The sequence below is a fragment of the Haliaeetus albicilla genome, chromosome 27 (genome assembly GCF_947461875.1).
Source record: "Haliaeetus albicilla chromosome 27, bHalAlb1.1, whole genome shotgun sequence".
Classification (NCBI taxonomy): Eukaryota; Metazoa; Chordata; class Aves; order Accipitriformes; family Accipitridae; genus Haliaeetus; species Haliaeetus albicilla.
Window position 1 is genome coordinate 5,845,324 of NC_091509.1, and position 22,189 is coordinate 5,867,512.

At 49.3% G+C, this 22,189-nt stretch overlaps 1 non-coding gene across 1 annotated transcript; it reads left to right on the forward strand.

Annotated features, from left to right (window-relative positions):
* Nucleotides 1–6,697: 6,697 nt before the first annotated feature.
* TRNAD-GUC (transfer RNA aspartic acid (anticodon GUC)) lies at nucleotides 6,698–6,769 on the forward strand. Its single transcript has one exon. It is a non-coding gene; the product is annotated as a tRNA-Asp (tRNA).
* Nucleotides 6,770–22,189: the final 15,420 nt, after the last annotated feature.

Genomic DNA, 22,189 nt, shown 5'->3' on the forward strand with positions numbered 1-22,189 from the left:
TGTAACTTCCCTCTTTTTAGAACTATAGATTATAAATGAAGTTTGCCTTTTGTCCCAGAGTGAAACCCCCCTGCTCCAAAGGCATTTCTGTCCATCAACAGGTGTTCAAAAGGTATATCCACTTTCTGCCGTTTCAGGCTACAGTACGAAAAGGCAGTAGCAGTCGCCTTGTGCGCAGCGCGTGGGAGGTACTGGGGTGGTTGACCCCGTTCTCCTGTTTCCAGTCTGGAGGGAGCCGACCGCACCGCTCACTGTGGACTCAGCACGGCGTCTGCTGCACCACGAGCATCGCTCTGCCTCGGGGAGGTGCATCTCCGTGTCCGCAGGCAGGAGGGGCAGGGAACTTTTATGCAACCTCTAAGTATGTGGTTGAGAGAGTTAATTTGGCAATGGTGGCTCCGTTGCAAGCTTACAGGGTCATGGGGCAAATTGCCTCCAGGAGGCTGCAGTAACTCTGTGGCTGGCCCAGACTCCTGGTGTGGACCCTGGAAGCCGGGTGGAGGAAGGGAAATGATGAGAGTAGCTCTGTTGCAGCAGGGTCAGAAGCAGTTACAGAAGAAACAGTATGAACTTTCTGTAGGGAAAAATTTCTCTTCCATGGACACAACAAAGCTCTTCAGTTCCTGAAGGTGCCTTTTTAGGGAAGGACATAAAGCTATGCCGTACAGAAAGGAAATCTGTGTGCTGAGAGTGCTTAAGGTCTCAGAAACATGTTTGAGTTGATGAGTAAATGGCAAATTTTTAATGGGACAGATACCTCTGTGGTGTATGAACACTTTATCCTCTCAACCTTTTAGATTCTGTCTGAGCAGTGTTGACTGAGAGAAGCTTTTGGCCATGGTTTATTGCAGCATCCTGCATCGGTTTCCTTTACGTAATTATAAAGGAGATGTATGTATTTTTGCCCTAAAACAGCTTATACATTGAGCAATGACTAGAGGAATTGTTCTAGCAGATTTTTGCATGATGAAACCTGAAAGAAAGAGGGATCCAAAATGACAGTGTATTTCAAGCAGATGATAAAATACGTTCATCAACTGAGGGGGAAGAATTACAAAGACAGTGAAGATTCATGGCCAAACTCCGGACTCTGCAAGTCTTGAAAGGTAAAGGGCCTGCAGCCCGTGTGATTTTAAGGCAGAGTAAGCACCTAAGAAATTACTTGCAAATTAAATTTTGAGTAGTTTCTGTACTGCTTGTCATAGCCCTTTGAGTCTGGCTGTTCAGCCAATTTTACATCTACCCTATTGTCCATCTATTCACTCTGTATTTCACCAGTTTGGCTCTCAGTTAACTATGAGAGATGATGTCAAAAGCCTTGTTAAAGTTGGGATAAACAGCATCTGGTGGTCCCCCATTAGCTACAGAGCCAGTCATCACAGAAAGCTATTGGGCTGGTCAGGCACGCTTTGCCCTTGGTAAAGCCACGCTGTTCCTAATCGCTGCCTTGTGCTTTGTGTGTCTGGATGTGTCTTCCAGTAAGACTTGGTCCATAGCCTTCCCAGGCACTGGGCTGAGGCTGACCAGCCTGTAGTACCCCACGTACACCTTCCTGAGGATGGGTGCGACATTTGCCTTTCTTCTGCCATCAGGAACCTTCCTTGGTGGCCATGATCTGCCAGTGGTCAGCTCCATCCTCGCCCTTGGGCAGAGCCTGTCTGGTCCCACGGCATCATGTGTGCCCAGCCAGCTCCAGGGCTCCCTAACTTGTTTTCTCCCACTGGAGTGGTGTATTGGGTTTGTGTGGCAGGGGGGCTATAGGGGTGGCTTCTGTGAGAAGCTGCCAGAAGCTTCCCCTATGTCCCATAGAGCCAATACCAGCCGGCTGTGAGATGGACCCACGGCTGGCCAAGGCCGAGCAACGGTGGTAGCGCCTCTGGGATAATGCATTTAAGAAGAGGGGAAAAAGCTGCTATGCCACAGGAACTGCAGCCAGAAAGAGGAGTGAGAATATGTGAGAGAAACAGCCCTGCAGACCCCCAGGTCAGTGCAGAAGGAGGGGGAGGAGATGCTCCAGGCGCCGGAGCAGAGATTCCCGTGCAGCCCCTGGGGAAGACCATGGTGAGGCAGGCTGTCCCCCTGCAGCCCAGGGAGGTCCATGGTGGAGCAGATCTCTACCTGCAGCCTGGGGAGGACTCCCCGCTGGAGCAGGCTCCTGGCAGAGCCTGCGGATCTGTGGAGAGAGGAGCCCGTGCTGGAGCAGGTTTGCTGGCAGGACTTGTGACCCAATGGGGGACCCACGCTGGAGCAGTCTGTGCCTGAAGGACTGCAGCCCTTGGAAGGGACCCACACTGGAGCAGTTCGTGAAGAACTGCAGCCTGTGGAAAGGACCCACGTTGGAGAAGTTCGTGGAGGACTGTCTCCCATGGGAGGCACCCCACGCTGGAGCAGGGGAAGACTGTGAGGAGTCCTGCTCCTGAGGAGGAAGGAAGAGCAGAAGCAACGTGTGATGAACTGACTGTAACCCCCACTCCCCGTCCGCCTGTGCTGCTGTGTGTGGGGGCGGGTAGGTAGAGAATTTGGGAGTGAAGCCGTGCCCAGGAAGAAGGGAGGGGTGGGAGGATGGTGTTTTAAGATTTGGTTTTATTTCTCATTATCCTGCTCTGATTTGATTGGTAATAAATTAAACTATTTTCCGCAAGTCAAGCCTGTTTTGCCTGTGATGGTAACTGGTGAGTGATCTCTCCCTGTCCTTATCTCTACTCATGAGCCTCTTGTTATATCTTCTCTCCTCTGTCCAGCTGAGGAGGGCAGTGATAGAGCGGCTTTGGTGGGCACCTGGTGTCCAGCCAGGGTCAACCCACCACCAAGTGGGCAATGCCTCGCTCCCACCACTTCTGCTCCTGGGCTCAAGGAGCTGAAAGCCTGAAGACAGACCTTAGAAGTGAGAACCTGAGGCAAAGAAGGTACTGACTACCATAGCCTTTTCTGTGTCCTTTGTTACTAGGCTTCACAGGGTGGTTCTGTTGAAGGAGACCAGTATATTGGGGTGAGGTGTATCCAGGCAAAAGGCCCTGAGTTTTGGCCAGGGACTGGTTTTCAGAGACTGGTGGCAGCGGAGGAATGCAAGCCTGGAAGCAGGAAGGGAGCAGGTGTTGCTAGCAAGGGAACATAAGAAGAGGGGCTCTGCACCGTAAATGTGAAGGGCTAATACCCAAATCAGTGGCATTAGAGATGCAGGGGAGGGAGGTGTCACTGGAGGAACTGACCCAGCAAATTAAGTTTGCTGCTTCTAAAAAGTACTCTAAGTCAGTGTCATCAACCTGGAAGCAGTGCTAGCTGTTAACTCCAGTCATCTGCAGTATTTGACTTTGCTTTGAGTTTACAGCCCCTTATCGCTTTTCTGTTACGATCAATTTATTACAGCTTATCAATTCATTTGAATTCCCTGGCAAGTTCCTGCTAGAGGCCATGAATCCCTACAGTTTGCTCAGGACAACAGGAACCAGAGCATTCTGCGTTTTCTTGTTTTGGGTAGATAGACCTCTTTCCAGGACAATCCCTAGCAGTCCTATCACCTACCTGTCTAACTTTTCTTACTAGAAAGGATGTTTTATTTCAGCATTTCAGGCTGATGGGTATATTGGAGAAGTGTAACCTCTGCTAGGGGGAAGTTGAGAGGTTTGCTCAGTTCTGTGTTTAATTTCCATGGAGTTATGTTTCACTTCAGGAACACTCTACAATGGGAGAATCTGATCTAAAATCTTAACCAAGACCTACAGGTTTATGGCTGCTTATTAGCTTGGAGACCAGCCTGCCATCTGTGAGTAATACAGTGTTCTCACTTTTCTGAGGGGGCTGTACTAAATGTATAAAAGGTTGTGAGTCTTTCATAACCCACATGTCCAGATATGCAAATTACTGAGTTGTCTCTGATGTAATCTGTTTATGTACTTTTTATATCACAGGCTTTTGCTGGTTTGCTACCTGTGGAGAGTTATTGATGTTGTTTGACAGTAGACAATAAGATTTCCCAGGGAATGTGTAGGAAGTACAAGGATTTACATCAGTAATTTAAAACTAAGAGGAAAAGGCATTACTTAGGCAAGATTTTTCAGGTCACTGTTGGAGAGCTGCTCGCAGGGCATGGGGAATGCTGAATTGCTGTTCTGAAGCCAGCTCTGGGACTTGTGACAAGGTTAGTGCTGGACAACACCGACCTACTCATGGATTCCTCTTTTCCTTCTTCCCACCAAGTGCGTTGCTGTTAGTTTGTCCCTGGTGAAGCAGAGGTTTTAGAAAAGGATTTACCTTCATGAAGGTAAAACACATTGCTGAGCTAATGGTGTGCACAACTACCCCAAGAGTAGAGCACACCTGTTCTTACCGCAGACGATAAGGAGGGGAAAAGCCACAACCCAAACAAACAAACAAAAAACCCCATCGTCGCTAAGACTCTCTAAGTTGGTACGAGGGGAATTGCAAGTGTTCAAAATCTAATGACCTCATCTCTTTTCTGGCCATTAAATGTACTTATTTTTAAATTGCAATTGAGTCATCTTTCAGTTTGGGGTATTTAATGGCAGCCAGTTTTTGAGAGAGCCACCATTCCCCATCCTCTGGAAACCAGTCTGCTTTATGTTACCCACCTGCCCTTCCCAAATTCATTCTCTCACAGGTGTTGGTGTGAGTGACTTGCAGGCAGGGTGTTCTGGCCAGCGGTCATGCACTAGGCTGAGGCTTAACATTGGTTTCTGATCTACCAGGAAAGGTGATGAATTTCAACAACATGAGACCTTTTGTTTGTAAACTTATAAATGGGATCAGTTCAGAAGCCTTCCAGGCTCTTTAGCCATCATTTGCACAAGGTGTAGAGCTGACAGCTGGAGGCCATAGCTGTTTCAGCTTTTCTCAATTAATCCATTGCTACCTCTAAGTTAACACCCCAGCTGTCTGGCACTTTATGGGTATTTGTCAGCTCAAACTGAGACCTACATGAGACAGGAAAACACTTCAGTCCTGCAGTTCTCATGTCCTTTGAGGATTAGGGTTTGATTCTGCTACCACAGGAAAACTGATGACATGGAGAAGGATGGAGTAAAGAAACCTTCAGACAAACAGATATTAGTTCTGCTATGGGACAGTTTTAAAAAATCAGTTTCAGCTTCCACCAGGAATGTATTGTAGAGGTTATAAACATCTTTCACACCAAATACTGCTGCTCTTTGCTCTGATGGGGTGAGAATGGGACCTCTGGGGATCTCATAAAAGGTGTGTGATTTCAAGTTCTCCATTTTCAGCTGCTCTTCTCTCACACTGGGATCTTGCACGGGGAAGGAGGGCAGAGAGTTGCCAACGCAAACAGCTTCGCTGCCAGACCGAGAGGAGCTTTAGGCAAACATTGCAGTATGCGGGAGGCTCCCTTAGCACACAGATAAGGTTACAAAACACTCCACAGCATGTTCCAGCCTGGGAAATAAATGTAGTATTAATTTTAAGCTGTTTGGTGACAGTTCACTAGCTGTGGTTGCGCTTTGGCTCTATGTCCATTTCCTCTGTATCAACTAACAAACCCCAAATTAATCTTGACACAAAAATAACAGCTCATTTCCCACCCCCGGCTCTATAGGTGCTGCCTCAGCGTGGTGATTTCCCCTACCTACAGCTGGACATGACTGATTAGGATGGGTGGGAGTCCCCTCTTGCCTGTAGCCCATGACAGTGGCACTAGGTGCTCACCCCATGTGGTTTTTAATCACGTAGACGTAGTGCTTGGGGACATGGTTTAGTGGTCGACCTGGCAGTGTTAGGTTTACAGGTGGACTTGATGATCTTAAAGGCCTTTTCCAACCTCTATGATTCTATGTTTTCCTTTAACTTCTTCAGCTCCTGTGAAATCTGGAAGTGAAGTCTCTTCTATTGAGTTTTCCCTGTATTCTCAGTGTGTATTTCCTAGTTTTCTGGAATTGGCAGCAGTTTGGATGGGGAGAGAAACGTTTCTGAATCTTCACCAAAAAAACCCCTTTTTTCTAACTTTTTGCTGTTGGAGATGGATCTTAATTCAGACTCTGACATGCTGCTTCCATGGAAGTGGATGCAATGCAGCATCACGTTCTTACATACATAAATGCAGTCTCCTGACTTGCTTTGATACCAACAGAGCAGTGATTGTGGACTTAGACTACTGCAATAAGTATTGGAGCTGAGCTTACCTGTTCTTTAAAGTGTATATCCTATAGACATAGTATGGATGTATATGTATGTGCGTGTGTACATTTGTAACGTAAATATTGAAGCCCGAGCTCAGCCCTTACACAGGAAGCTTTGTGGTGAGCACCTTTTCAGTTGAAATAGCACAGACGGTCTCAGCTCTGGACACAGCGGGTGCGAGCAGAGCTTGCGCACCGCAGAGAGGCCGAGGCAGGGCAAAGAGTCGCTCCCCCGGTATTTTGAGCGGCCTCTCTGTGCTCACAAGGTTGGATCGTTGCAGCCGGAGCAACCACAGTGGCCTGCAGCAAGAGAAGTAGAGGGACAGGAGAGAAAACTGCCGGCCCCCCGAGGGCATCAGTGAAGGGATGATGGCGGGATGATGATGGTCGCCGACGGTGGGATGATGATGGTCGCCGACAGCACGACGATGGTGATGATGATCACCGACGGCAGGATGATGACGACGATGACAATGATGACCGGTCACCACTGTGCTCGGGCGCTGTCGCAGTGGCTCAAGTAAGGCAGTTGCAGAGGGGTCTCCCGCTCCTCGTTAGTATAGTGGTGAGTATCCCCGCCTGTCACGCGGGAGACCGGGGTTCGATTCCCCGACGGGGAGGGACCGTCGCCTTTTCCTCCTCTGCCCGGCCCCACGCCTTGCTGCCATCGGTTTTTATTTGTCCTTCTGTCTGTCCGGTAACGGATCCCGTGCGTGGGAAAGAGGAGAGCTGGGCGGGGGGGTGCGCGGGGAGAAGAGCGGCCCCTCGGGGGGGACCTGCGCTCTTCCCCACGCGTGCGAGCCGAAGGGACGGCGGGTGCCCGAAGGCGCGGAGGGCTTACTTCGTGGGGAAGAGAATCGGGCCGTGGGAAGGGCTTACTTCGTGGGGAAGAGAATCGGGCCGTGGGAAGGGGGCGGGCGCCGAGGGCCCCCCCCCGCTGCTAGAGCCAGAGCCAGCGCTCCTCTCCTCCTCCTCCTCCTCTTCCTCCTCCTCCTCCTCCTCTGGGCAGGGGGCTCGGGTAGGTGCGGAGCAGAAACCTTCGTGGTGCTGCACTAGGAACGCTGCCTAACACGGGCGGTAACGCTCCCCGAAATGCATTTCCAACTGAGCTGACTCTAGCGCCTGCTCCAGACGAAATCTAACCTTAATTTTTTAAAATAGCCGGTGATCTATGACGACCCTTGATAATGTGTGTGAGACCTAAATTGCCCTTGTTGTTACAATTTGGTACCTTATTTCCAGTCTGCATCTCCTTATCATTGCCTCCACTATTAAATTTATACGCCAACCATCGGAGGCATTTAAACATTGACCAAAACACTTTTTTGAAAGCAAACTTCCACATTAAAACCGTGCGGGTTTTTTAACCAGCCTGGTAAACATATATGACTCCTCATAGTTCCAAGAGGTTCTCCTTAAAAAAAAAAAAAAGCTACTCCGCTCAGTAGCTTAGCTGTTGTCAGGAGCGAGCTGCCTGTTGCGAAACCTGCGTGGCCACCTCTGCCTTTGGAGCAAACCCTGGTCCGTGGTACGTTGGCTTCTGCAGAAGCTGCTACTGCGGGCCCAGCGCTGACGTTTGTTCCGAGCTGGATCCTAGGGATATAAACTTGGTAAACCAGGGATGGGCTCTGCTGTGAAGCCCAGACAGTGCTGCATGCAACACCTTTGGTGCCAGTCCGAGGGAGCGTGGCGTGGATCTCGGCGGGCTCCTGGGGCCAGGCCCGGTGGGTACCGCGGCGGGGATGACAGTGCCGGGTTGTGTGTTTGGTGGCTGCCGGCATCCGCGTGCCTGAGCTAATCCCACCGCCTCTTTCAGAGTTTTCTCGCTTTTTCTTCTAGAGTTTTCAGCACTTTTGCAGGTGGTGACAAATACTAGGACGTGGGGCTGAAAATGTGAGATGCTGGAACTGCAACTCTGAATCCAGGCTGGGTCAGCTGCAGGTCCCGCTTGGGGCAGGGGGGTGTCTCTGCAGCACACACCCTTTGAGTCACAGGCTTCTTGGCAAATGTCTTCGGTAACTTTCAGGGAGAGTTATTAAACATCTTGTACAGAAGGATTGCTTACATTCAAGTTTCTTGATGAGCAAGCGTTTGTTGGACTGATTGTTTTACTGCAAGCAATGTGTTTGCCACGGGAGTCACAGCTATAGCCCCAGTTCTAGAGCTTCTCCCTGGAAATTTGCGTGTCCCTCACCTGTACTTGCAGAGGTCGATCTAGCTCTTCTGGAGCAAGGAAATCCAAACCTGCTTCGATCGCCACGTTACTGATCGTCTGTTAGTTTGTGCTGGCTTCTGCGACTCTTTCTCCTAGAAGTGGTGGTTGGTTCCAGGTGGGCTTCACTGGGAGGCTGAACCCACTAAAGTAGTGGACCTGTCTCAGCTTAGTTCTAAGGTTATTTTCAAATATATTTGCTAAGTTTTGTAAAACTATGTTTTATCCAACCTAGGCAGTATCCTGGGACACCTGCTCCATCTGGGAGCGTTTGCACGGACGCTGGGGTTTGGGGTATTCCTGGGCTGTGCCCCCACCCCGAGCCCACCACCATGGGCGAGGACACGGGGTGCTGCGCCCCTGAGCCGGCCCTGGGGAACCTCTACCACCGTCTCAGGGAGAGCAGCAACAGTCGACAGCAGCACCTGCTCTTTAATGATCCTGCTCGTGAGCGTATATGACCTGAAACCTGAAGTGACTTAAAGAAACGTGTTTAATTTCTCTGAGAGCGGGCTCATGCAGCTGCTGCAGGACGTGTCGGCGAGCGCGGCGTGTGGTGCTGTTCATGCTCCCGCTGTCAGCAAGTTCTGCGTGACGCGAGTATAAGCCGATGGGGCGGCTCTGGAGGAAAGGTTAAGCCTTTGCTTCTTGAAAGGTGAAGCGCTGGCGTAGAGATTACCTTTCATGAGCAGATGCAATGTTGATGGTGAAGTTAGGTTTCACACTTTGTGGGCTCTCACGTTTAGTACATGCAGTTTAACATAAAAAACCATGTTATGATGCGATTTGATGGCACAATAAGGCTTTTGGTCACTCCTGGCAATATTTGATTAACACATTGCTGCTCTCTAGTCACTTTAGTTGCTGGATTGTAGGATTTGGAACGAATTTTTCCAAACCAAAAGGTGTCAACAAAATACTAAAAGAAATGTCACGCTTAAAAGCCTCCTGCCCTGTCACTGCAGCTCGTGCCGATGGAAAGTGTTGCTGGAGCAAAAAAATTCTGGCGCTTTTAGAGAGGCTTCTTAACAGCGCTTTCAACAGATAAGAAACTAGACGTGTTGAAATAACACTTGTCACTTACGTGTTTATTTGAAATATGATTCTAGTTTATAGTATCATTGCTGATTTCGTTCAAATGCCTGTGTTCTCTGAAGAAATACACAACTGCTCTCATACCCGCCCCTACTCCCACGCATACAACAACAGTATTTTACTTGAAGGGAATATCTTTTTCAGGCTCTAATAACTTCCTTCTCAGCTCTTCATTCTCTGTCTTCAGAAACATGGTGATCCCCTTGAGCTGTCAATTTTTATCCTGGTATAGGCTTATAAATGTATCACTCTGAGACTATGAAAACTAAAGCTGGGGGGTTTTGGCACAATATTGTCCTTTTAGAGAATTTCCTGGGAAACTGAGGGCGTCTTATTTTAAAAAGAAATTGAATAAATCATTCCTTCAGCTCTGGACTCTGCTTTCCCTGCTACTTGGCTATGGATACTCTTTGGGTAAATTGCTGGAAAACATGCCTTCTTTTTTTTAAACATTATTTTCCAATCCCTATTTTTTAAAAAAGGTGTTGGGTTTTTTTACCAGGTGACTCCCTCGCACCCTCAGAGAGCAGCTCTGCAGGGCACAGCCTCTCCCCAGCACGTCGCTAGTCGTTCCTCAGCGTGCAGAATTGCTGGTGTAGGTCTGGTGAGCACTGCATCCCTTGCAGTTTCTTATCTCTGTCTGTAGATACTCCTGAAATCCTGCAAAGGCTGAGCGCCTGCAGCGCTGCATTTTTCAGGTTGGCCCCGGCAGCGCACACAGTCCGGTGCTCATCAGGCCCATAAGCGTTCCGTTGAATTCCGATCTGGCCCAGCTGGAGCCCGGCGCTTCTCGCAGCCCCTGCAGCGGTGCCTGCGGCGCTGGGCTGCAGCTGAGCCCGAGGGTGGGCTGGGATGGGGTGAGCGTGGTTTGTAGGTGGGTGAGCTGGTCCAGCCAGGACTAAATGCCCGCCGTGCTTGGTATGGCTGTGTTTCCATCACACACAAATTATTTGACCAGTGGTGCCAGTAAAAGCACTTGCAAGCCTGACGTGAGGCGCATAAATAGGCTGAAAGAGCAGGGGGAGGTGTCGCGGATATGTGACGGGCTCTTCTGTAACCCTGGGCAATATGTACCTCTTCTCCCCACAAACCCTGTCCTTGGCAGGGTGATGAAGTGAAACTGCTCAAACAAGTTTTCTTTGATGATTTAGGCTTAATAAAATCTTCTTTAAGCCTCTCAATTGTTTCCGCAAAACCTGCCATTGGTCCTTTTAAGTCATCTGTTGTCACCTTCAGCCCTGCTGCTATTATTAAAGCAGATCTGTGTTCCTTCACGGTAACAGCACCCTGGCTGTAGCTAATGCCTTTCCTTCTAGGGCAGCGGCTCCCGGGTCTCGCCTTCGCGCACATCCAGCGGTTCTGGTTAACACCAGGTTAATGCCTCGTGGCGGCAGCCGAAGGAAATGCCTCCAGCTGGTGCTTACATTTAAATGTTTGCACTAGCATGTTCCCACTAGGCTAGCTGAATAGCAAAATATTGAGTTCAGTGCACTCTCACTACTTGATGTTTTTATCGTTTAAGGCTTGAGACAACTTGTAAATGCTTAAAATAGCGTGAAAATCCCTGTGCTGGCACAGACTCCGAGCCTTATTGGAAAGCTGTCTGCTGTTCTCCTGGTGTAGAAGTTTCATATGTTCCACAGAACAATTATGGCAAAGCAAAATTTTAAATAACCAAACCTATATGACAGTTATCATTTAAAAAGAAATCCATAACTTAAGGGTGCCAGAATAACAAGTTGATTGACAAATAAGAATTGATGAGCAACCAGCCGTCCATCATGTGAGAGTACCCTGGCTTCAGTGGGCTCCATTGATTTCCACAATTTTTCCACAAAGGTATTAAATGAAATTTTGTGTTTATAAACTACAAATAACTACACTGTTTCCAGGTTCTGTATGTTGGGAATGTACTGTGTAACGTAAGCTTTTCCAAGTGAAGGAAGTGGGGAGAAGCGTTATGGGAAGGAGGTGAGCGTTTGCTGCTGATGGCAGCTCAGCTGCGGGAGCAACAGCTCGTCCTGGCGCAGGGAGACAAACCTTTGCGAGTTCATCATGCCGGCAGGTCTCTTCACACGGACGGGCTGAGCCCGCTCCTCATTTTAGCAGCTCTGGCCCTGGGCCGTTTCAGGACTCTGTTTTTTCAGCCGTCGACCCTCCAGGCTATGTGCTCCCTAGAGTAAAGCTAACGCAGGTCTGCCCTTCCCCTGCTATGAAACGTCTCGTCCCTGCAGAGGTACCAGAACTGGGAGGGCTGCGGCCGCTGCTGTCGGTTGCTTGGTTCTCGCTCATTGCTCCCTGAAGGTCTCTCGCCTTTGCCGTCAGGGAAGCGTGTGTTTGCCTGGGAAGGAATGGGAACGTCAGCCTGGGTGTGACCATTTGCCCGTTTTTGCCCTTGCTGTGACGCTGACTTTAGGTCCCGCGGCTCTCCACAGGCTCTCTGCTGGTGCCTGCCGTCCCACCTGGTTTGGCATACAGGTGACAGCATGTGCTGCCTTATGTTTTCTGGAGGCAACGAATCCGAAATAGGAGAGGCCGACTTGAGCAATCCGGTGGGTGCAGCACCGCAGCCCCCATCCCACCGCGCGGAGGGTCTGTCCGGAGGGTGGTGGGTTCCAGCGCCCGTGGGAGAGCCGGCGGCTGGCTGACCGGCGTCGCACCCGCAGCGCAGGAGGACGTTTATTCGTTTCACTGTAATAAGCTTACAACAGCTGACCAAAGCCTTCCTATGGATGTTTCAGACTGATTTAACTAAATGCAATTGCTACTTCAATTCCTCTGTAAAGGCAGTCCTCGGAAGTGACAGCTGACGTGCCCAAGAACACACAACTGCCAATGTATCTGTCTCTGTTCTGTAACACAGTGCTGTTTGTTCCTGCCTTATATAATTAATCCTAAAATCTTAGTTTCCTCTTGAGGAGGAAAGAAGCGACCTCCGTGTTGCTATTTGTAACAGAGGAATATGACTGGGGGTAAGAGAGATACAGGCTGCTTTTACCACCATGGTATTTGTAAATAATGTCATGTTCGACAGATAGCAGGTTTGCTCTTTGCTCTGGGCGTGAACATTAACTAGGGTTATCTGATCTAGTTATAACCTCCCTCTGCTAGTGAAACCTCTCCCTTGGCATGGTCTGCTTTGGGAAATGGCAGCTTTAGCTGTTAGACTAGAGATGGGAGGGAAATCTCTTACGCTGGTATCTAGCAGTTGAGGTGGCCAAATTTTGCATGTAAGGAAGAATCAGGCATCCTTCTTACTCGAGACTTTCAGCATGTTTTGATGCCGATGCCCAGCCCTGCCGCCCAGTGCCTGCCCGCTGCAGACAGATGCAGGACATTTCTTGGCTCGCTCTGACAGCGTGCCCTGAGTGCTGTAAGAGGCCTTTGGCTAAATCATAAGCCACTTATCTTCAAACTTTATATTTTTTATTTAACTGTGAGGAAATACTCCTCTGTGCTGGCTAATAAAGCTGTCTCTTTGGGCAAAAGAATGACTCAAGTTTAACCTTAGCTCTTAAATCATTAATTATCTTTTTTAACAGTTATGCACATGCTCACACACCCCTTTAAATATTTCTGAGAGAGTGGCAGTATCCAAACACATGGTTACCAGCTGCAGCCAGCTCAAGCTAAAACATCACACCCACGGTCTCATTCGGGTGCAGATGAAATCCAGATGCACAAACGCTCGAGTTCTCCACAAGGGAGATGCTAAATGGTGCATAAAAATAATTGTATCTTGGCCTTTAATACTATGGGCAGGTTCAGATTATTTTTGCAGCAACTCTAATGATTAGTTGTTGGCTTTTTTTTTTGCTCAAATATGTTGTTTTACCTTTCTGGGTAATTTAAAAACGCCAGCGTTACCTGAATGCATCTGCTGAGTGAGGATGTTTGCTTCATCTCGAAATGCCCTGATGTTTCGGGAAATGTTTCAGCCCTTGCAGGAGTCCCAAGGCGGAGTTGTGAATGTGAGAAGCTTCTAGGAATGTGGAGCAACTTTGCTGCTTTTTCCTAGCCAGAGCTTTATTTTTAGCATGCCTCGGGTTTAAGGGTCGTGCCTGGGAGACAACGGGAGGTACTTCAGTTCCTTTATGTGAATAGCCTGACTGTTCGTTCTTGATGTTTTGGCTTTATGAAACAGATTTTCTTCTTTACAGCTGCGATATCTCCATGAAATTGTAGGTGACTGCCACAGGCTCATTAGGCATCAGGTTAAAAATGACACGAAGCGAGCCAAGTTTGCGCAGTACGCCGGGAGCACGCCAGCGCTGCTGTGGCTGGGATTGCTTAGCGGCACCAAACCCGCAGGTCGTTCTGCGCTCTCGGGAGGACCGCGCGCTGTCCCCACGCAGGGAGGTGCCTGCCGCCCGCGGGGGCCGTGCGAGCGGCTCGCCGCCCTCGGTGCGGGCAGCAGCCACGGCCAGCGCCTGCCGGCTGCCCGGTGCTGCCCGCACCACTGCCCGCACCACTGCCCGCACCACTGCCCGCACCACTGCCCGCACCAGAGGGGCCGCACGGAGCTGCCGCCGGCGGTTCGCGGCACGTTATGGGTCTGGGAGAAAAGCTGCCGTGGGGAGGAGGCACGTCGGCGATGACCCGTGTTCCTCTGCTGGCTTGTTCCTGCCCTTTTAAAACTCGCGTGGCCTTTTCTCTTCGGCAGAAGGAAAACCACCCTTCCCCCGGGTCAGGCCTGAAGCAGAGCTCTGCAGGTGGCACAAAATGCATCTAATAGCTTTTTAATATTAAAGACCTCTGGGTTTAGTTAGAAGCATTGCCAGCATAACTACAGTGGGAGGTGGCATTAAATGTATCAAGCAAACTGAAATGAACATAATTCTGTTACTTTGCTGTCTCTGTCCCAGCTGCTCGTGATGCTTTTTCCTTCCTCTGAGCAGCAGCCGTGTCTAAGGGCTGTGTGACGCCCCCAGCTGCTGTGGGTCCGGTGGCCCTCGCAGGACTCAGGGTGTCTCTGCGTCCCCCCACGCAGCTCACCAGGCACCGGGACGGAAACCGGCCTCTTGCACAAGTTGTGATATGTGTGTCTGCCTTCACTCTTCAGGTGGCTGCTTACGTCAGTCAGTTTTAAACCTAAATGCCTTCATCACGTTCAGTCTCATCTTCGTGGAAGAGTAACTCCCTGTAATGCATCCTGAACGCGGCCAGGGAGGTGTCTGCAAACTGTCCTGGGCAGGATGAGTCGCCGCTCCAAGCATGTCCCTGGCAGGGAGGAGTGGGGAATGGCTATTTGTGTGGCCCAGATACCCCTGTGATCATATCTGGGGATTGCATTTGTCCAAAACCAAAAAAACTTTTTGAAATGGAAGCACACACTGAATGCTTTTTCTTCATCATGATACTAACTTCAAGTATCTTAGAAATACAGGCCAAAAAACCAGCCACGCATATAAGTTTGTTGTATCAAACACGCTACACGTGGCTGAGAACTACCCGGTCTGCTCTGCAGGCCTGAAGCACGTGGCGGCTCTGAGGACGGGATGATTAATGCTGCAGTTCACAGCCTCAGAGCAGCCGTTGTGCCTGTCACCAGCTGCGTCTCAGTCCTTGGATTTCCTTCCCCTAAGGGACATTAATTAAGTTGTCTTAATCAGGACGCATGTTTGCAGCATCAGTCCACAACATAAGGAACCAGCTTTAAAGACTCCCGTGGTGCTCTCAGACCTCCCCTGGATGCGGCTGTGTGCTCGGTGAGGAGCATCCAGCTGTGGGGATTTGGTGATTTATCAGCTGAGGTATAGACGAGCGTGTCTGTCGGCGACGCATGTGCTGGAGCAGCCCGGTAAGTGTTGCTGTGCGCTGAACTCCCTTCAACAAATACCATCAAAACTCATTCCTGTGAGATATCAGATCCAAACCTGCTGCCAGAAATAGAAATGGTGGATGTGGGAAGCCTGCCCAGCAGTCATTCATAGTCACCTTCCATTCAGGTTATCTCCCCATTAATTGCTTTTCTTTTCCAGGACTGACTTTGCCAAGGAGCTTCGTCAGTGCTGAGCTACGTGTCAGGTATTTGCTTTTTGTACGTACGCCGTGGCTTCCATTATAAATCTATTCCATCCTCACGTCCCAAATGGGGAGGAAACCTAAATTTAATGGTTGGGTGTGCCTCTACTTCTCCTAGCATGCGCTTATTAAGAACATACTTATGTGGGTGCTATTTCCAGGCATGTAACTGAACGGGTATGTGGCAGAGGATTTTTGTACATCCCTGTTGCTGCTTAGAGAGTGGATAACGCAGGAGAGAAGTGCCTTTGGAGCAGGGTTTCTCTGAGGATGTTCCTCAGGTAACTGACTAATCTGAGTCCTGGAGACCTCTTTTGTTTGAATGGTCTCTGCACAAAACCTTCGCTCAGGTTAATCCCATAACACAGGAGAAACATCCCATTCCGCTTCTAGACCAGGCTGCTCTCTTCAAAATAAATATTAAAAAAACAACCCAAACCCAACAAAAAACATCCCCAAAACCTGCAGACTAGCAAAGGAGATGGCAGGCACGCGACCTACCGCACAGGCACTGTAAATCAGCAAGCCCTGAAAGGAGGAGGAAGGCGTTAGTTACACAGACGGTTAACGCAGCGCAGTTGGGAACGCACCAGTACGGCGCTCCCAGAGATGTGCGTAGCCTCGCTCTTTATTTATTACCCTCGCGGTAGGGAACGGCTGTGTTTATACGAGGTGGGAGCCGAGTCTCAGCGCTGGGCCGAGCTCCGTGGTGGGACCCGGCGGGATGTTCACCAACTACCTGCCGACTTCTCCTGGGCAGAAACTTTGCCGGTCCAGCTTAAGAGGCAAAAGCTGGGAGAGTGGCTTTGCTGTGGTCCTAACGCGCTGCAGTTTCTCTCCGAGACGCTGAGTGGGTCGGGGCGAGGATGGAGGTGCCGGGGAAGCCCCCCCTGAGGCGATGCCTCAGCCACCACCCCAGGGGCTCCACCAGCAAGGCGTGGGACGGCTTCTGGAAGAGCACAAGGGAAAAACGCCTCGCAGGTCAGTCCAAAGGCATATTTAATCCCGTGCCGGTGTGAACTGAGCATCAGGGCTACGGCCTTGATCGAGGAATGAAAATACCTCTGCTTTTTTGGCAGGTGTGCTCCTTTTAATGCGGCTGCACTGCGTGTCGTGCTGGTGTGTCACACCAGAGTACTTGCCTTCGCCTGGGCTGCTTTTTTCGCTTGTGGGACCAAGTGGGTTTTTTGAACTGCTGGTTTCTATATAGAGCTGCAAATCTGCAGATTTATCTAGAATTTGATTTCTAACTTTCAATAGCTCTACTTGTTTGTTGGCTGGAGTTTTGTAGACATTTTAAATTATGACGGTGTCGGTCCAGTTGGGCACTGTGACTGAAGGCGCAGTGCCTGACAGCCTCTTCTCAAGGCACACGAGTAATGCTTAGAGCTGTGTGATCACAAGCAGTTGTGAGGACAAGCCCAGAAATAAGCCTGAAGGAGTAAACGAAGAAATATTCCCTTAGATACCAGCTTTTGGGTAATGATGCATAAAGAGCTCAGGAGAATATAGCAAAAAATTCATGTTCTGAGAAAGTAGTTAGTGCACAGACTATAACATGCTGCTGGCCTGTTGCTTGGGGGGGAAATGTAAGCTTTGCATGGCAGGATGAAATCTGTGCTTATGAAACACATGCTAAATAAAACCTCCTTCCAGAACAGCAGTGTTGCTGGAAGGAGCTTTGGGGGCTTTAAGCCTGGTATATTGTGGTAAAAATACATATGCTCTTGGGAGCAGTGAGGAGTACTTGGTGGGTGAATACAAGGAGTTTCTTCTAGGGCTTTGATTTCAGATCTGGCAGATTTTCAGAGTGAAGTCAATACAGAAGTTCTGGATAAACCCAGGTGTGATGGAGCTAAACCTTTCCAGAGCATCTCTGAGTGCACATAGTACTGTCATGTCCTGTTAAGAACTATTGCAGGGAGCGCAGCACTGGAAGGCAGTGCTGAGGTTATTTTTAAGGTGAACTCCAAAGCTTTTAGTGGACAGGTGGTAAAAGAAAAAATCCATTACTCAGCTTTTGCCTGCACTGACTGCAGTAGGAGCTAATTTGATTGAAGGCTGAATAGGGAACTCCTGTTCCAGTTCATATTTTCTTCCTTCTGCCATTTGTTGCCGTTATGCTCTTGGGTGTTGCTGATGTTCAAAAGGACGCTAATGAACAACTTGGGCAAAAATAAGAGAGTAGGTAGTGGGGAGTAGCTTGAGTTAAACAAGTGAAACATGAAAACTCCAATTTGATCCTTTCAGTCTGGAAACCTGTGCCTGTCAGAGCAATACCAAGGTTAAGGACAGACATCCCGAGGACCCGTGTGAAGGCAGAGCAAAGATCTGACCAGGCTCGTTCTGTTGGTACTCCGCAACGGATATTACACTGTTAGGGCCACGAGGCTAAACCAAAGCCTGGGGCAAGCCAGCCCCTAGCATATGGGGAAGGTCAGCTTTCGACTTTAGATCTCAGCTGCCCAACTCTTCTGCATATTTGCACAAAATCTGAGGCTGCTCCAATCATCCCATGAGGAATTTAGATCAAGAACTAACCTTTGTTACTCCAAGGTCCCTGGATTTCACGCCATTTAATGCTTGCCGGAGCTGTGCTGCAGCCCTGCTTGGTCAGCGCTGCCAGGAAGCAGGCAAGTCCTAGGAGGAGCAGGCAGGTGGGTTTGGTGCCAAGTATTACCTGGGAACATGCGTGGTTACACCCCCTGAGAGGCTTGTCTAGTGCCTGTGCTTTGCAAGAAGGTTTCTGGTATACTGCATAGTGAAAGCATATGGAAACAGCCCCTTGCAACTGTTGTTAGACAAAAAATTTATATTATGTTTTCTTTGGCTGGAACCGAGAACTTCTTGATCTTGACAGATGCAAATGCACGGCAGAAATACTCAAAAATAGTTTGTTTCCCTGGCTAAATCCAGATTTTTACGTTCATGTTGTCTTGTCCTTAAAAACAAATGAATAAATAACACCAGATTGTTCTTACTGACTTTAACATTGACTTGTCTTTAAAAAATTAAAACAACAACACTAGATTGGTCCAAGAGGGTGTCTGGGATCCGAGAGCCTGACCCCACCTTCAGGGGGCTGACCCTCCCACTTTCCCATTTCACTTCTTAACATCAGCACCTCTGGTATCTCCTTGGTGTTTCTCGAAGTGTCATTGGTGTCTAAAAGCCAAAGCGTAACTGGAAAGCTCTTAAGAATGACTGCCACAAAGCCCATTTTCTAAAGGTTTCTTGTCATCTTCTTCTTCTCCCTGATGTTATTGGAAGTCTGGAGCTGGCGTGGTTGGGGCAATGTGGGATTTGGGGGTGGCTGCTGCTCAGGGAATCCGCCCAAGCTGACAAGGCTGAGGGTCAGTTCTGGGCTCCTCTTGATTTTTGGTGTTTACAGGAAAATGTGAACTTGAACCTGCACGGTTTTTCAGGAAGCCTTTGTAGGATGCCAGAAATAACAGGTCAATCTGTCCAGCTACCCATCCACAAGTCTTACTTTCCGAGCTCCCAGGCTGCACGTTAGCAAGAGCGACCGCGCTCGGAGCGGAGCCCTGGGCAGCCGGCCCACGTGCGGGGCAGCCGGCCCACGTGCGGGGCCGACGGCAGCCCGGGGGCAGCGGGCTCCGGGACTGCGCCGGGACCCTGCGCTGCGTACCACGGCGGCAACGCTGCACTCACGAAGTGCCCGTGGTGGTCCTCTTCTCTGATGCATGGTCCCAGTGCCCAGCAGGGAGCTGGCAGCATCCCAGGCAGGACAAGAGTAATAAATGTTCTAGTTACTGAAAAATGGCTTTCTAGAACATTTTTTTAGGAGTTCGGTGGGTTGCGCAGAGCTCTTTCCACCTGTGGCTTGCATTCAGCTTGCGAGACAGGAGATTTTGTAGCAGTTTTCCAACTGGCAACCTGCCATTCTCTTGCCAGCCGTGCATCCCTCTCTCTGGCCCCAAGACTGTGTTCAAAATAAGTCAAAGCAGCAACCACCAAACTGAGATATTTCTTTTTTCCCTTGAGCCTAAAGGCACTTCACGCTTTATAAGAAGACCTTTCAGAGGTGCCAAGGGGCTTAACTGTTATTGCAAACATCCCTGTTCCTCTTTCAAAACAAGCAGCAAGTTATTCTTTGGGCTGAACTTAAGTTTTAGTTTGGAAGTGTATTGATGCTGCGAGTGAGGTGCCATGTGCTCCTCCTGTAGGATGGAGGCAAAGAGGCTGTCAGATTAATTGGGGACTTTCAGTGGAGGAATAAGACATTGGAAATTGTATTTGCATGTAAGATCTATGATTCAGGGGCTGCCAAGGTCCTCAAGCCACTTTGAAAATCCTAGCTTTAATTTGTGTGGGCTGGTCATGACTCTGGCATTAGAGCAGCAAGGCGTTTGAGCTGGACTGAATGGTAGCACCAAACCATCGTCACTGCTCACAGTTGTGGAGCCCGTCACTCCAGGCTAGCGTTACAGTCCATTGGAAGCGGCGAGGAGTTTATCACGTGTACGTACAAGATGTGTTGGTCAGTGGGAGTATCGAGCATGACTGTTACGGAGGAGCAGAAGTAACACAAATTCTGCCAGATGGATGGTGTCTTTCTTCTCCAAAACAATAGCCAGGACTTAAATTACAACTCTTCTAGACAGTACGACTAAGGTTCAGCACGATTAAGAAGCCTTTTGAGGAGCTCAGAGTTCAGGCATTTGCTGTTTCTCAGGGAGGTTTGTGTTATCCCTTCTGTCCTCAGGTGGTGGAAAGGCACAAACTCACACTTCTGGTCCCGGAGCATATCACAAAGGTCAGCCTTCAGGACTACAGTTTATTGCAATTCTGGGTTTCTCAGAAAAAAGTTGCAAAGTAGTAGTCCTGATATTAATTGGAAAATATTTACACACACATGCACACACAGATATTGAGAGAAATGGCATATCAAAATATTTTTTACTTTAGAAAATATCACTTCAACAAATAGAGACTCTTTCAATAGTTTCCTATGAAAACGTGCATACCTCTGATTGAACGCAGCCTATCCCTTCCCAGGGTAACACAATTTAGGTGGTACTTAAAAACCCAAGCTATAGCTATCTCAAAAACCCGTAGAGATCATCTCTTATTCCAAATACAAGCTAATGGGCTTTTGGCAATCTGGACCTCTGCTCTTTAAGGTATTTTAATGCTATTGGACCTTTGACGACAGCAGTTCTGGCAATTCCTTTGGCCAAAGCTGTTCCCCGCTGCTGTTTGCACGTGCCCCAGAAGCACGGGCCTTCGCCCCGAGGGCTGTGCTGGTACACGTGCTGTTGATGGTGATAGGGGTTAGAGCTGAAGTTTCTGTAGATATTAAATATGATCTGTTATTTATCAGAGGAGAAAAATTATTTTTAATACAGTGTGTTTGATAGACTTACATTACAGAAAGATGGGAGAAAATTAGGCATGACAAACTGCTTGCTTTGTCAAAGTAATTCTTCACACTCTAATTGTATTGTTTTCTGCACAAAAACAGAGGCATTATAAGTTATTGTGACCGAGTTCAATCATGCCTGAGATATCATTAGTTCTTCTACTTAATGGTGTTAAAACCAAAGCTTAACACCAAGAAAGCAACAGTATTCAGTAGAGCAAAAGGTACATTTTCTTCTGCCTAATATTATTGCATCTATTCTCTAAAAACAATGTTGTGATAAGTCTTTCCAATTAAGAAATTAGCAGACTCTTCAGTGCACTTGTATTTCTGAGTCAATGCAGAGGAGAAGAAAATAAAGCCCCAAGAATGGTATATCAGACCTGCTCTTCGCTGGGTCCCTGGACAGGGAGCTGTGCAAGCCCTTCCCAGTGGCTGCATCCCCCAGCACCCCCAGGCTCGGGGTGTTACAGCGAGCACGGCCGTGGGGGTCCCCAGCAAGGGTGAGAGCCCAGCAGGATTCCAAGTGCTGCAGACACTTGGTCCACTGAGTGACACCTCGTTCAGAGCCACCTTTGGTCCTGGCATCCTGCCGCCGCACCTTGAGGTATGGGCTGCATTTGGAAAGGGAAGAAACTCTTGCAGTGAACCACACTGTCAACTGTTTGTTTCTATTTTGGGACATAATAGAAACCACACCGAGAGCTTTCGAGGGGGAAACAAGCCAGAGCCTTTTGAAACAAATCACTTCATGCCAGTCCAACTGCTGCATAGTACGAAGGGCTGGGAAGTAAAGATTTAGCAGCCTGTATGGGGCCGGCTCCTCTCTTTTTCCCTGGATGGCAGGTTGTGCTCCGTGCCTGGGGTCTCCCAGGCAGCTCCCCCGGGGCTCACAGGAGCAGAGGGACCGAGACACCCATCCACCACGCTGGAAAAGGGGTAGGGAGGGGGGGCAGGTGCACCCCTTGTCTCTCCTCCCCCGGTCTGTCGGGGGCTTTTTCCAGAAGGCCACTTGCCTCAACCATTATTTTGCAGTGTTGTCACAAGCACCCAGGGAGACAGCGGTCCCTCCCCTTCTGCCCAACGACCAGCAAAGCCGTACGTAATCCAGAAAAAATGAAGCATGCCGTAGCCCGTGCTACATCCCTGCCCACCGCTGGCTGGTGACCGGGAGGCAGCACTGGCTGGAAGGGAGGGCTCCCTCCGGTTTGTGCCCTGCTGCCTCCCTTTCCTGCAGCCGTACCTGGCCCAGACCTGTCCCCCGGTTGCTTTGTCTTCAAGGGAGGTCACCGCAGGCTTTCGGTTTACATTGTGACCTGGTGCTCT